Raw genomic sequence first — 15,485 nt, forward strand, 5'->3', positions numbered from 1 at the left:
TGTGGCCACCTGCCAACCAACATCGCCTGGCCACGTAAGTCACTGGAGTTTTTACATATATACTATTTTATTGATTAGGATTGATTGGATTTTTTCACGGCAGCGTCCACTTGTCACCTTATTTATACATTTCCAAGAGGAACAACAGAGGATCAGTTATCGGTGTACACAGACCGACAACAGAAGAAGAATGCTGCACACTTTGGCTTGGTGTAAGGGAGGAGAAAAAAAAGAAAAAAAAAAAAAAAAGGGGGAACAGGTTCTTTTACAATGGAAAACTGCTTAGGAGATGACCCGCCCTGGGTCATGTTCACACAATTGTTTGGCACTTTTTTTTGTGCTTGTGGTTACATATCAAAATCACGAGAATCAAAGAGAAAAAAATAAATAAATAAGCTTCAAAACTCTGCTTGCATCGTATTAGAAAAAGTATCATCGTGTAAATTCTTTGGCCCATTTTTTGTGAGCAAACGTGTTTTGTTTCCTTTAGTTTTTGCCAAAGTTTTTGAAGTGGAAAAGTGACAAAATAAAGAAAACCCATGATAGAAATAAATACACATGAAAAAAAAAAAAAGGATAAAAAAAGTAAACTGCGAAATCCACATGTTCTCCAAATAAACTGCACCAAAACATTACTTGTCTGCTATGATGATTCGAAAACGGCTGAACTATTTTTTTTTTATTATTATTTCTTAAGAAGGGGGGAGGGGGGGGACCTTCTGCTTTTTGAAAGATTACAAATAACTGGTCGGACAAGGGAGTCAGCGCCCAAAATAATGAGAAATCGTTGGGCAATAAACTTCTACATCAGCATAATTAAAGGGAAAATGCAAGAGCAGCCAGAGCCGGACAATAAAAACCCAAAGTCACCTGATGGAACCGGTACCGGAATTAACCCACGTGTGAAGTCAGATCTATCAAGATCCTCTCCAGTGCTGGGGCCGGGGCCATGGGGAAGTTTAAGGCCATGTGCACACGTTGCAGATTAGGCTTAGGAATTTCTGGTGCGGATTCTGCATCTCTTGGCAGAAAACGCAGGTGTGGATTTGATGTGTTTTTTGGTGCGGATTTACCGTGTTTTTTACCCCTGCGGATTTCTATAATGGAATGGGTACAAAAACGCTGCAGATCCGCAAAAAAGTAGTGACATGCTACTTCTTTTAAACCGCAGCGTTTCCGCAGCGTATTTTCCGCAAAGTGTGCACAGCATCTTTTTTTTCTCATTGATTTAAATTGTACTGTAAATCAATTGCGGATCTGCAGCGTTTCTGCAGCAGAAAACGCTGCGGATCAGCAGGAAATCCGCAAAGTGTGCACATACCCTTATGGAATGGGTGAAGAAACGCAGCAGATCTGCACAAAGAATTGACATGGGCCTTTTTTGAATCTGCTGCGTTTTCCGTGTGGATTTTTCCGCACCATTAGCACAGCATTTTTTTTTGCCATTGATTTACATTGTACTGTAAATCACTTGCGGATCTGCAACATTTCTGCACGGGAAAAAAAGCTGCAGATCTGCAGGAAATCTGCAACGTGTGCACATAGCCTTAATGTTATTTAGCAGCTTTTTAAAAACTTTAAAATCTAAAACTAAGCAGCTCGTCCGAGAATTCGCATTTCTTAAAAAAAGTGTATACCGTAAGCAGGAGGGAGCGGTGATCCGATATCCAGAGTCCGCAGCATCAAAGGATGAACATTTCCACCGGTGAAGTGTATGGGACTGTAGACCAGCAGGTGTAATCCAGGATAAGGAAGTTTGTGATCTAAATATACCTTACATTCTAAGGGGCATTGTTAAGATGGTTCACATACATTGTAAGGCAAATTCCAAATTTGTGAATTAAGCGCAGCAAAATAACTTCAGGGCTGGTTTGGTCTGGAGAAACAAGTCTGGTTTCATTGTTGCCTTAAGAAACAATCTAAAAAAGTAAACTTCACGACTTTACATAAATAGCATAAAACTACTCGCTATACCTGTTTTTTTTTCCTTCAGATCTCAAAATGCCACTAAAATAAATTTTACATCGCCTATTCTTTTCCAATGCAATCATTTTTATACAAGAACTGTGTGGTTTGGGGTCCTCGGGGGCAGGGCTAGAAGCAACAGAGTGTTAGAGGTGGGATTTATTTATTTTTTAGCAGATTTTTTTTATTTAGTAAAGTCTTCATCTACTTATTTTACACATATTAGTTGTTTTTTTATTTATTTCTCACTCTCGCAGTAACAGAGCATACAGCAGGCACTATGCACGGCGGGGCTCCTACACGGCACCTGACAATCACGCGATCACCAGGACTGGAACAGGAAGCAACATTGCCGCCAACGGTATCCACTGCGCTTGTGGCGTGTATCCGGTGATTAGGAAGACCGGCACCACAGCAAACCCTCTCCACCTGCTCTCTGGAGAGGGCGGCCATGATGTCAGACAAACTGTTCCCCCTCCTGCAGCTGCAGACTACAATAATACAATAACGGCCATATCAATGTTTTAAAGTGCTGGGTGATGAGCGAAAATCTGGAAGTTCACAATTATGTTATATACCAGCAGTGGGTCCAAAATCTCCGCTCTGTTCAGGATAAACATGGCAGCTCGATTTCCAAAACAGCGCCTCCCATGCCTACAGGATGTGTGCGATATTGCAGGTCCTCATTTACTTTAATGGATCTGAGACGCAAAACAGAAATGTTTCAAGAGAAAAAAATAAATAAATCAGCCATGTTTTTCTAATTCTGAACAATCCTTTTAAGCCTCTGCTTCTGCTCCTGAAATCTCAGATTTTTTGCCAAAAAAAGTGTCAGACTATAATTTAGGAATGGCAGGGCGACAGATTAATCGTGCACACCCTGACAGTCAGACAATTGTGTAATTCAGGTCAAAGACCCGGAAATATACAAACATAAGAACGGGGCTTTCATGTCGCTTGAACAAAGTATAAAACATGACAGCACAAAGAAATCATCCATCACAATATCTGCTCCGGTCGTTGTACCAGAAGTTCAGAAAAATCCGCCCTGTTGGAACAATAAGTATCACCGCAATCCCTCTCCCTGCAGCGCTTCTCATCCAGTCTCCTCGAGGCGGTATTGCGGCACAAAATTGTGAGTTTTCTGATAAAAATGCTGTAATACTGACCAAAATTACCAACACCGAACTCTCTCGGAAACTATTTAGTCTAAGGCCATATTTCAGAAAAGTGGGGCAGAAAAATCTGCTGCAATCCAGTGGATTGAGAAACTTGGGGATCAGTTTGCGGATTTGCAAATAAACTAACAAGGGATCTGTGAAAATCAGCATCAAAAATCAGAACAGAAATTACAAGGATTTCAAACTCTGCAGCGCTGGTCAATTTCGGTGCGGAAAAACTCTGCAGCGTGCAGCGAGATCTGTTGGAATCCGCTGCTGATTTTCTGCAGGAAATTCACAGCATTTCCGTGCTGTGCGGACATACCCTTTTAGGGTTCCCACCGGGCTTATCTCGCACCTTTGACAAGCTACTGAAAAGAAAAATCAATTTTTACAGTGATAAGAAAGATTTGTAATTAAATAGTCAAAGTGATATGTGCAGCTGTGGAGGAAACGCTGTGAATTTTTCCACAGTGGATCAGTTGCAGATTTGCAACCAAAAATGTGAAAAATTTAAAAAAAAAAAAAAAAAAAATTACAATGGGACCTTTCTGCTTCCGAATCTTCACAGAGGGAAAAAAAAAAAAAAAAAAAACAAGCAAAAAACATGAAATCTGCAGCAGTAAATACCGATGCAGATTTGCAGCCTATTTCACTTTTTGCATTACGTGATGTCAGCAGAGAAATTGGCACGCCGCAGATGTTCAATCCGTGGTCCGGTAGATCCGCGCTGTTACTGGACCTCGCAGCAAACAATTCGAGCAGGTAAAATCCACAGAAAAAAAAAAATAATTGTGGATTTTCCAGACAGTTTTGCACGTGGAAAATTAGCAGCAGCTTAAAATGCCAGCCATGCGGATAAGAACTTTTTATTTTTTGTACGGAATTTTACTTGTGCAGATTTTTAGATCCACAGAATGTCATTTTTTTTCCTGCAGCAAAACAGTGCAATGTTGCATGAAGAATTTGCTGCAGACTGCGGCGCATTCAATATGCCAATATGCTGAGGATTTTTCCATCCAACGTGGAAGAATAATTGGAAAACAGGATATATTACCGGCCATTTAAATGGCATCTGAAAGGGTTAAACCGGAAGAAGCAGGAGATTCTCTACTACAATAAAAGCGGAGCGTGTAATTAAAAGGAGCTGAGCACAAGAGGACGTGCGCGTTATCCCCTATGTCTCCTACCTGGAGGGCGGCAGCAGCGCCCGCTCCCCTCTGTGCCCACCAGGACGAGTCTCAGAATGGCGCCATGTTACGCTGCAGCTTTCTAAGTGAATTTAATTCCCCAAAGAGAGAACTTTCGAGTGTCAGAATCCGGAGAGACTGACAACCTGCAGCGTATGACGCGGCGACTGCTGTATATTTCCCAATAATAGGCGGCGGCCTCCTGGTAATAATGCAATATAGGATGTGACAAATTGCTAATGGATGAGCAAATAAGGTTTGTCCCTTAAAATTAGGGCAGCAGTAATGTCAGCATCACGCAAGATTGTAACATCACATGGAAAAATCCCTGCCGGGAGAGATAGGTGCACTTGTCCATATACATCTAGGAGGAAACACGTCAGGACCAAGGAAAGCGAACAGAACTACACAATCCATAGGGAAACATCCATCCAAAAGAGTAAAATCACACCGCAAGAAACACTACAGAGGAAACTAAAAACGTCAGCATTCTACTACAAGAAAAAGCCGATCACTACAGACTGATCACTGCCCTCACTATTCGGCTGGTGGCGTACATACATTACTGATCCTGAGTTACATCCTGTATTATACTCCAGAGCTGCGCTCACTATTCTGCTGGTGCAGTCACTGTGTACATACATTACTGATCCTGAGTTACCTCCTGTATTATACCCCAGAGCTGCACTCACTATTCTGCTGGTGCAGTCACTGTGTACATACATTACTGATCCTGAGTTACATCCTGTATTATACCCCAGAGCTGCGCTCACTATTCTGCTGGTGCAGTCACTGTGTACATACATTACATTACTGATCCTGAGTTATATCCTGTATTATACCCCAGAGCTGCACTCACTATTCTGCTGGTGCAGTCACTGTGTACATACATTACTGATCCTGAGTTACCTCCTGTATTATACCCCAGAGCTGCACTCACTATTCTGCTGGTGCAGTCACTGTGTACATACATTACTGATCCTGAGTTACATCCTGTATTATACCCCAGAGCTGCGCTCACTATTCTGCTGGTGCAGTCACTGTGTACATACATTACATTACTGATCCTGAGTTATATCCTGTATTATACCCCAGAGCTGCACTCACTATTCTGCTGGTGCAGTCACTGTGTACATACATTACATTACTGATCCTGAGTTACACCCTGTATTATACCCCAGAGCTGCACTCACTATTCTGCTGGTGCAGTCACTGTGTACATACATTACTGATCCTGAGTTACATGCTGTATTATACCCCAGAGCTGCACTCACTATTCTGCTGGTGCAGTCACTGTGTACATACATTACATTACTGATCCTGAGTTACATCCTGTATTATACTCCAGAGCTGCACTCACTATTCTGCTGGTGCAGTCATTGTGTACATACATTACATTACTGATCCTGAGTTACATCCTGCATTATACCCCAGAGCTGCGCTCACTATTCTGCTGGTGCAGTCACTGTGTACATACATTACTGAGCCTGAGATACCTCCTGTATTATACTCCAAAGCTGCACTCACTATTCTGTTACTGATCCTGAGTTACACCCTGTATTATACCCCAGAGCTGCCCTCACTATTCTGCTGGTGGAAACACTGTGTACATACATTACATTACTGATCCTGAGTTACATCCTGTATTATACCCCAGAGCTGCGCTCACTATTCTGCTGGTGCAGTCACTGTGTACATACATTACTGATCCTGAGTTACATTCTGTATTATACTGTAGAGCTGCACTCACTATTCTGCTGGTGCAGTCACTGTGTACATACATTACTGATCCTGAGTTACATCCTGTATTATACTCCAGAGCTGCACTCACTATTCTGCTGGTGCAGTCACTGTGTACTTACATTACATTACTGATCCTGAGTTACATCCTGTATTATACCCCAGAGCTGAGCTCACTATTCTGCTGGTGCAGTCACTGTGTACATACATTACTGATCCTGAGTTACATTCTGTATTATACTGTAGAGCTGCACTCACTATTCTGCTGGTGCAGTCACTGTGTACATACATTACTGATACTGAGATAACTCCTGTACTATACCCCAGATCTGCCCTCACTATTCTGCTGGTGGAAACACTGTGTACATACATTACTGATCCTGAGTTACATCCTGTATTATACTCCAGAGCTGCACTCACTATTCTGCTGGTGCAGTCACTGTGTACTTACATTACTGATCCTGAGTTACATCCTGTATTATACTCCAGAGCTGCACTCACTATTCTGCTGGTGCAGTCACTGTGTACATACATTACTGATCCTGAGTTACATCCTGTATTATACCCCAGAGCTGCACTCACTATTCTGCTGGTGCAGTCACTGTGTACATACATTACACTACTGATCCTGAGTTACACCCTGTATTATACCCCAGAGCTGCACTCACTATTGTGCTGGTGCAGTCACTGTGTACATACATTACTGATCCTGAGTTACATCCTGTATTATACCCCAGAGCTGCACTCACTATTCTGCTGGTGCAGTCACTGTGTACATACATTACTGATCCTGAGTTACACCCTGTATTATACCCCAGAGCTGCACTCACTATTGTGCTGGTGCAGTCACTGTGTACATACATTACTGATCCTGAGTTACACCCTGTATTATACCCCAGAGCTGCACTCACTATTGTGCTGGTGCAGTCACTGTATACATACACTACATTACTGATCCTGAGTTACATCCTGTATTATACCCCAGAGCTGCACTCACTATTCTGCTGGTGCAGTCACTGTGTACATACATTACATTACTGATCCTGAGTTACATCCTGTATTATACCCCAGAGCTGCACTCACTATTCTGCTGGTGCAGTCACTCTGTACATACATTACATTACTGATCCTGAGTTACATCCTGTATTATACTCCAGAGCTGCACTCACTATTCTGCTGGTGCAGTCACTGTGTACTTACATTACTGATCCTGAGTTACATCCTGTATTATACCCCAGAGCTGCACTCACTATTCTGCTGGTGCAGTCACTGTGTACATACATTACTGATCCTGAGTTACATCCTGTACTATACTCCAGAGCTGCACTCACTATTCTGCTGGTGCAGTCACTGTGTACTTACATTACTGATCCTGAGTTACATCCTGTACTATACTCCAGAGCTGCACTCACTATTCTGCTGGTGCAGTCACTGTGTACATACATTACATTACTGATCCTGAGTTACATCCTGTATTATACCCCAGAGCTGCACTCACTATTCTGCTGGTGCAGTCACTGTGTACATACATTCTTCTTATTATTGCATTTGCACTTTTTCTGGGTTTTGGTGCTTTTCGCCTATTTTTTTATTAACCTCTTATGTTTTTTACTTTGCGCTCATGCCCCAGTCTATTTTATGTGCGTTTCCCAGTTCTCTTTTGTGCAATTGTGCTCCAGTTCCTCACCCTATAATTTCATGCAGGCAACTTACTTTTTACTTTTTTTTTTTTTTTTTTTTTTTTTTTAAGTAGCAAAAAGGCGGCTCCAAAAAGTTAGCCAAAAGGTGCATTTTTCATTTTTAACCTGCACTACTACTAGTCGACTTTTAAAGTTTTGTGCAGAGTTGTCCTTGAATTACAGGTCAGGAACATAGAACAGAATATTGCCTTGTTGTTCTCCAGACGATCATGGAGTTCTAGGACATCCTGTAATCAGGTAATGCAGAACTCTAAATTACTACAATGGAAAACATGAAGAATCACCAGCATTTCTTTTTAAGAAACCCATAACTACCTGCATCTAAAATAGCTCCACTCCAGTCCTCGGGTTGTGTCTGGTACTGCAGCTGTACCTTATTTAAAGGGTTTTCCCATCATAAATGGGTACGGCCAGATAGCGCTGATGAATACAGTACAAGCACTTTTGCAATCTACTGCTTGTTATTATCTCAAGAACAGCTGTAAATTGTTGAACATTTTCCTTTGTTTTACAGCTCGTTGCCTTGGAAGCCGACCACCGCTGATAGATAGCAGAACATGTGCAGCGCTTACAAGCTCTTTTCTATTAAGCTTGTAAACACTGTTTTGAAGCAGGCCAGGATCTGTGGAGCGCGCAGTTACCTCCTAATCCAGGCTAGCTTCAGCACAGTGTTTATAAGCTGGACAGCAGCGGTGGTCGGTCTCCCAGGCAACGAGCTGTAAACAAAAGAAAAGCGTTAATAGCTCAAGAACGGCTGTAAATTTTAACATGCAGTAAATTGCAAAAATACTTGACTTTCTCTGCACTATCCGACGATATCCATCTATGAAAATGGGAAATAACCCTTTTAAACTTGACGGAGCAGAGTTTCAAAACCAGTCCTGGAAAACCCCTTTAAGTACTGCCAAGCAAGAAAACCTAAGATCTAATGATTCAATTTGGAACGGACGCACATAGAAGTATTTACATCTTTGATGTTAGGGTGGAGACGCATCTCATGAGATACATACACCTCACTAACCACAGGTCGAGAACGTCGCAAAGAAATAAACGTCATTTCCAGGCCCCGACAACCACAGGTTTCCTGTTGCCAACAGCATTGGTAAAAGTTGTTTTTTTCCTCATTTTGTAACAGATCCTGTATTTTGTATTTTACACTCATCTGCCACGCTGACATTGTGCACAAAATGTATACTGGGAACAGGGGGAAGAAAATCCAAATGTGATGAAATCGAGCAAATAAAGTGAATAAAAATTAATCATTGTGATTTTTACACTTTTCATTGTGCATCAAAAGTGACGTGGAATTCTGATTCTATAAAAAGTTAGACTGTGCCGCCAACTTCTGAGGTCTGCAATTATTTTTTTCCTTTTTCCATACATTTTATTGGAGGTGTTGGGTGCAAATAATTCAAAGTTCTGTAAACATCATGAGAGACCAGTGTTCCCATCATACAGACTGAACACGGGCCACAGACCTGCCGCCTGTATACACCTGCTGCGGATGGAAACAGCCGGCTGGACGGTCGGATGCTGCGCAAACACCAGCGGGCTAAAAAGGACTTCTGCTGGAGCAAAAAAAAAACCAGCACATCCCATCAGTGTCACAGTAGGCTGCACATCAGAGGTGAAAACAAAAAAAAAAAAAAAAATTTAACTTTAATACTTTCATTAAAAAGGTTTGCCGACTAGTTTAAAAATAAATAAAATCATAGGTGTGTATTTATGTATATTAATAAGGCTGTAAACTCTTTCATTAGTTGACAATGTAATTAAATTAATTAGTTGTAATTAGTTGAATATATATATATATATATATATATATATATATATATATATATATATATATATATATATATATATATATATATATATATATTTTACACAATTATTTATACATATACATAAATACACACATTCCAATAATAGAAGTGTGAGTGTATATATACTAAAAAAACAATATATATGTGCACACATTCCAATAATATAACTCTGTGGATGGATATATATTTCTATCCAGGGAGACACATACATCATACATACATATATATATATATATTTATTTATTTATTTATTTTTTTTTTTGGGGGGGGTTCCATTTAAATTCTTTTTTTTACATTATGGGGACGTGTGCATTTATGTACATTAATACGTCTCAACTAAATAAAATATATTGCATACACAATTTTTGGTTGTCAACTACAGTAATTAAAATATATCACGTATGTTAATGAGTTGACGACCACCTGCACTGCACATTGGCCCGCGGTCCATACAGGCAGCACACGGACTAATAACAGGCGTCGTTTCAGTCCCCACAAGTGGCGCCGTTATTGGTCACAGTGCATGCGACCTGGGCAACATTGTGAGCGCTGGTTAAACTTGATTTACAGGGTTTTTCTCTTATTTTCTTTGAGCAGACTATTAAAACCTGTTTTATCCGACCATTTAAGACTGTGAACTTCTTAAAGCAAGAAGTATCTGGTGGCCGTGCAGTCTCCCGTAAGAGGATCGGCGCTGGCTCATACGCACTGCCGGTGTATAGTCTATGGGACTAACTGCAGCGCGCGCATCATCATCAGTCCCATAGAGGAGTGGAGCGGCAGCGCGCAGGTGGGACCACCGAGCCTGTGCACAGGTAGAAGAGGCGATCTTGGCACAACTGTAATCCTCCTACTTATCTATAGAATAGGCGAGGATGTGCGGATTGTTGGGGTCCGGCCACTGGGAACCCATCGGTCGCACGCACAGATCTCAGCATGGCCCTAAGTGAATACAGCGGGGTCCCGGTGGATCAGAAATACCACAAAAATTGCACAATTTTAAGCGAATCTCTCTATAGACTTTCGAACTACGAAAAAGGGGAAAAAAAAACCCCCCACTATGCTGGAAACCTCCCTTGGGGCTTGTTCACACGCATCATTAGACAGAACCTGCAAAGTGAATGACATTTCTGACCTCTCCTACAAATGCTGCTTCTTTTTTCCTTGCGGATTTTAGATATTCTGCGTTTTTCTGGGACACGTCCATTCTTTTAGCTTTTTTCACCCATTCTAATGAACGGGGGAAAAAAGCAAGTGAAAATCTATCAAAAAACGCACCTATTTTATGCATCGTTCTCCTGTTAACACTTGTTTTTTTGCTGCAGAAAAATCTGCTACAAATACACAACGTGTGCACAAACCTACGTGTAAGCTCGCAGGTGGAGAAACGTCGCATTTTTTAAGCTTTTTTATGCAAATGAATTGCTGCTTTTTACAGTAGATTTCAGAAATGGCACGAACACACTTCTTCTCTGATTGAATTGGAAAACTGCGTTTTCGGAGAATAAAACTCACTTTATAAAAACACGTACTGCAGGCAAATGACACAATCTGCACAAAAAAGCAGCAAAAACGGCTTTTTGTAAGCAGCTTCTTTACTGAAAATAGAACAGGTTTTGCGTACAGAAAAAAAAAATGCAACATGTGAACATAGCCTAAATGTTGCAGTTTTTCAAAAGATTTTTTTTTTTTTGGGTGGGGGAGAGGACTGCGTTTAAGACCATGTACACAAAGAAGAAAATAGATTGTTTTCTAGTGGAAACCACTTCAGGAAAAGCTCCTTCTTTGGGAGTTTTTGGAAGAGAATTTAAGTTTCCTGAAGCTTCTTTTGAGCCTTCTGATTTCAAGACCCCGTTCAGCCAAGGGATTTTCGGTGCATTTTTTTATGGGGCGATAAAAAAAAATGAATATATTTTTACAAAGTGGAGAATCCCTGCAGAGTTACTAAACACTGTCACATCTGCACCAAAAACATCTAAAAAAAAAAAAGGGGATAATTGCTGCAGAAACCAGAGCGGACAGCTGTGGGGTATTCTGGGGCAGGTACTTAAGGGGGGGAAAAACGCAGCGGTGTTGCCAGTGGGAACATGATCTAAGTTATATGAAAAAAAAAAAACAAAATCTGATCCAAGAGCATTTGACAAATGTCGCCGCACAATCAGTGATGACAAATAGCAAAATGGAACACAGAAATGGAAACCCACAGACGCCCCAAGGATGAACATCCTCACCTGACGCCGGGCGCGCCACCACAGGGAGAGCCGTGAATCGCCCGGGACCCCCAGAAGACGGGCAACGTCCATCACACACACACAGAATGTCCTGAGGATCGGACCCCACAGTCAGGAAAAATTCACACTCACATGTAGATTTTGCACCAGGATTTTCACCCCAACTCCGCCCATAAACTGAGAAATCTCTGGGCCGTGGGGTCCACAATTATTCACCCGGACCCCTGCTGATACCCGCCTGCAAACATGAAGGTCCTGACCCCGCAGCACGTGCATCGGTAGCATGGAGGGGGTGACGGCAGGTGTGGGGTCAGGGGCGGTATAATTAGGCATGAGGCAGGTGGGGGGCTCCGTGCAGGGAGAGGGGATTGGTTTTATATGCACGAGGGTCACAGTAGTGGGTGCAGGTGTGGGAGGCAGAGGATGGGATGCGGCATGATATGGGGGGCTGCACTGGATAGGGGGTAGTGTGCAGTGTAATGGAGTAATGGTGGGAGCTGCACAGTGTCAGGGACAGGAGCGCATTACAGGCCAGTGTGCAGGGCGGCTGTGTGATGTGCAGTGATAAGGAGTAAAGGGAGCATGATATGGGGGGCTATACTGATCTGGGGGGCTGCGCCGGGTATGTGGGCAGTGTGCTATGGGGGGCTGCGCCGGGTATGTGGGCAGTGTGCTATGGGGGGGGCTGCGCCGGGTATGTGGGCAGTGCCGGGTATGTGGGCAGTGCCGGGTATGTGGGCAGTGTGCTATGGGGGGGGCTGCGCCGGGTATGTGGGCAGTGTGCTATGGGGGGGGGCTGCGCCGGGTATGTGGGCAGTGTGCTATGGGGGGGGGGGCTGCGCCAGGTATGTGGGCAGTGTGCTATGGGGGGGCTGCGCCGGGTATGTGGGCAGTGCGGTGTGCAGTGTGATGAGGGTGATGTGGGCAGTGCAGTGTGATGTGGGCAGTGCAGTGTGATGAGGGTGATGTGGGCAGTGCAATGAGGGTGATGTGGGTAGTGTGCTATGGGGGGCTGCACTGGGTATGTGGGTAGTGTGCTATGGGGGCTGCACCGGGTATGTGGGCAGTGATGTGGGCAGTGCGATGAGGGTGATGTGGGCAGTGCGATGAGGGTGATGTGGGCAGTGCGATGAGGGTGATGTGGGCAGTGCGATGAGGGTGATGTGGGCAGTGCGATGAGGGTGATGTGGGCAGTGCGATGAGGGTGATGTGGGCAGTGCGATGAGGGTGATGTGGGCAGTGCGATGAGGGTGATGTGGGCAGTGCGATGAGGGTGATGTGGGCAGTGCGATGAGGGTGATGTGGGCAGTGCGATGAGGGTGATGTGGGCAGTGCGATGAGGGTGATGTGGGCAGTGCGATGAGGGTGATGTGGGCAGTGCGATGAGGGTGATGTGGGCAGTGCGATGAGGGTGATGTGGGCAGTGCGATGAGGGTGATGTGGGCAGTGCGATGAGGGTGATGTGGGCAGTGCGATGAGGGTGATGTGGGCAGTGCGATGAGGGTGATGTGGGCAGTGCGATGAGGGTGATGTGGGCAGTGCGATGAGGGTGATGTGGGCAGTGCGATGAGGGTGATGTGGGCAGTGCGATGAGGGTGATGTGGGCAGTGCGATGAGGGTGATGTGGGCAGTGCGATGAGGGTGATGTGGGCAGTGCGATGAGGGTGATGTGGGCAGTGCGATGAGGGTGATGTGGGCAGTGCGATGAGGGTGATGTGGGCAGTGCGATGAGGGTGATGTGGGCAGTGCGATGAGGGTGATGTGGGCAGTGCGATGAGGGTGATGTGGGCAGTGCGATGAGGGTGATGTGGGCAGTGCGATGAGGGTGATGTGGGCAGTGCGATGAGGGTGATGTGGGCAGTGCGATGAGGGTGATGTGGGCAGTGCGATGAGGGTGATGTGGGCAGTGCGATGAGGGTGATGTGGGCAGTGCGATGAGGGTGATGTGGGCAGTGCGATGAGGGTGATGTGGGCAGTGCGATGAGGGTGATGTGGGCAGTGCGATGAGGGTGATGTGGGCAGTGCGATGAGGGTGATGTGGGCAGTGTGATGAGGGTGATGTGGGCAGTGTGATGAGGGTGATGTGGGCAGTGTGATGAGGGTGATGTGGGCAGTGTGATGAGGGTGATGTGGGCAGTGTGATGAGGGTGATGTGGGCAGTGTGATGAGGGTGATGTGGGCAGTGTGATGAGGGTGATGTGGGCAGTGTGATGAGGGTGATGTGGGCAGTGTGATGAGGGCAGTGCAGTGTGATGAGGGTGATGTGGGCAGTGTGATGAGGGTGATGTGGGCAGTGCGGTGTGCAGTGTGATGTGGGCAGTGCGGTGTGCAGTGTGATGAGGGTGATGTGGGCAGTGCAGGCCGGTGTGCCGGGTGACAGCGGGCACAGGACGCCGCGGGGTCAGTGATGCTCTCGGCCCGGTGTGCCCGGCTCCGGTGCAGGGTGGCGCTCCTGTGCGGGCAGCCGTCTGTGCTGGGTTGTTACCTGCTGCTCGCTGGCACGTCCGGGCGATATTGTCGCATCCTCTCCCTGCAGGACGAGCTCCTCTCCGGGCTGCAGCGATCACGATCCGTAGTGGACGTCGCCTCCATGGCCCATCGGTCCGGAGCCGAACAATCCCCGACAACAGAGCGACCACCGCCACCCTGCGTCCTCCTCATACCCTGCACAGCGCTAGGGCGAGCGGGGGCGGGACCAATGCACCTCACACCAGTGTGAGAGCGAACCAAGAGCCCACAAGAGGGGCGGACACGACAACACAACGCGCTCCAGTGCGGGCAGAGCAGCAGGAGCACGTCCGTCCGCCCCCTACTAGCACAGCTAGATGGTAGACTCTGACAGACAGATTGACAGAAGGAATAGCCAATGACAACTAGAGTCAGCGGGATTGTAGCCAATTGCAGCAGTGTGGGCGGGGCCCGCTGCTGGTTGTAGTCTGGCTTTGTGAAGCTCAGAGCTCAGTTTGTGAAGGACGGACGGGGATGTAGTGTGCGCTCCTGGCCCATGGAGGCGGCCGCAGAGAAGCTGCCTGTATGCTGGGTACATCTACCGTCCAGTCAGATATATAATGTACGTTGTATGAAAGTACGAAGCTAAATGGCTTGTGAGGCATGTGTAAGAATAATGTGTGCTCTACACTGTGACTGGGCCACACACGGGCCTGGGCCTATCTGTACCCTCAATTACGGCAGAACATAGAGCTATAAAGTAATCGGAGAGCTTGGCTGCTAGGGAAGTGCTTCCATGGTAACAGCTGTCACACATGGCTCAACTGGTTGCTAGGGAAGTGCTTCCATAGTAACGGCTGTTAAACACCGCTCGGTTGCTAGGGAAGTGCTTCCATAGAACAACTGTCCTACATGGTTTAGCTGGTTGCTAGGGAAATTCTTCTATAGTAGCAGCTGTCATACATGGCTCAGCTGGTTGCTAGGGAAGTGCTTCCATGGTAACAGCTGTCACACATGGCTCAACTGGTTGCTAGGGAAGTGCTTCCATAGTAACGGCTGTTATACACCGCTCGGTTGCTAGGGAAGTGCTTCCATAGAACAACTGTCCTACATGGTTTAGCTGGTTGCTAGGGAAATTCTTCTATAGTAGCAGCTGTCATACGTTGCTCAGCTGGTTGCTAGGGAAGTGCTTCTATATAGCAGCTGTCATACGTTGCTCAGCTGGTTG

At 45.3% G+C, this 15,485-nt stretch overlaps 1 protein-coding gene across 1 annotated transcript in view; it reads right to left on the reverse strand.

Moving 5' to 3' along the window:
• MGAT5 (alpha-1,6-mannosylglycoprotein 6-beta-N-acetylglucosaminyltransferase) overlaps positions 1–14,649 on the reverse strand; it is a 67,308-nt gene extending 52,659 nt beyond the window's left edge. The window contains exon 1 of the mRNA XM_077273076.1: positions 14,295–14,649. The gene's annotated coding sequence lies outside the window, so the exon portion shown is untranslated. The remainder of the gene's footprint in view (positions 1–14,294) is intronic.
• Between the last annotated feature and the right edge of the window lie 836 nt (positions 14,650–15,485).

Source organism: Ranitomeya variabilis, chromosome 7 (assembly GCF_051348905.1).
Source record: "Ranitomeya variabilis isolate aRanVar5 chromosome 7, aRanVar5.hap1, whole genome shotgun sequence".
Taxonomy (NCBI): Eukaryota; Metazoa; Chordata; class Amphibia; order Anura; family Dendrobatidae; genus Ranitomeya; species Ranitomeya variabilis.